Below are 1,107 nucleotides of genomic sequence, written 5' to 3' on the forward strand. Positions count from 1 at the left end.
AGAGATTTTCACGTTTTGTTCTATGACATAAAATCACCACATCACCTAGTGAATTTTTAAGCTTATATGGGTCTTAAGAAAGGCGGCTGTGTGGCTAAATCAGAGTGCAGACATTGTCTGTGACATTAAACGTCACACTTTTTGGTGGTGGTGACGTAAAGTGATGCGACCGTGGATGATTATCTTGCTGAACATGTAAACATGTAAATATCATTAACCTTGGTTCGCAACATTGCAATAATTCAAAATCCAGTGAAAAATCTAGTTGGTATTTTATTCAGGAATGTCGTTTTGACTCGTTGCCGCAAGTTGGAGAGTTTTCTTCCAATAACACTGATTTAAAAATCTGAATGCGTAGAAATAAAATGTATAGAAAAAGACACTCTCTGCCTCCATTTCCATGAGACCATAGCACTTTTTGTCAGTGCAGAATGGTTCCTCTGCAGGTCTATATGCCCTGTTACAATAAGAAACTGAAGTGGCAAACGTTCGCTAAACTGACAAAAACAATTTCATTCTGCTGTCGCTAAATGTTTTCGCAGTCCCGCCAACTCGATGAAATGCCACAGGGAAACGCGACCTGCACTGATTGGACAGTATCCATAGCAACAAGCATCATCAGGTGCCTATGAATACAGAAGTAGGTCGCTTTAGTCATGTCTATAGTATTGTACATCTCTGGATTAAAACCTTTTTAAGCCAAAAACCTTAAGGAGCAATTTAGTCTCTTACTGTAATAGGAATATAGAGAATGAAAGCAACAGCAGCACGTCTACGCATACAGGAGTGAATGTGGGAAGAGAGGGGTTATTTAAATCAGCTTATGGTTAGAGGGAAAGGGAAGGAGAAAAGAGACATTCACACTAACAGGATAACTCTGCCGAGGCTCCTGCCTGCCTGCTGTTCCTCCCATTTTCCCTCCAACTCTTCCAGTTCTTCCCCCCGTTCCTTCCCCTGTCTCTCTCCTACTTGGCCCTGGAGACATTTTACATTTACATTACATTACACAGTCTGAGATGATGAGAGCGCTGTGTACCTGTCAGTCTCGATACAGTACTGCTCCTGCCTCCAGGTGAGGAGGGGGAGACTCAACACACACACACACAC

The sequence above is a fragment of the Morone saxatilis genome, unplaced genomic scaffold (genome assembly GCF_004916995.1).
Source record: "Morone saxatilis isolate NCDOM2014 unplaced genomic scaffold, NCSU_SB_2.0 Contig22, whole genome shotgun sequence".
Lineage (NCBI taxonomy): Eukaryota > Metazoa > Chordata > Actinopteri > Moronidae > Morone > Morone saxatilis.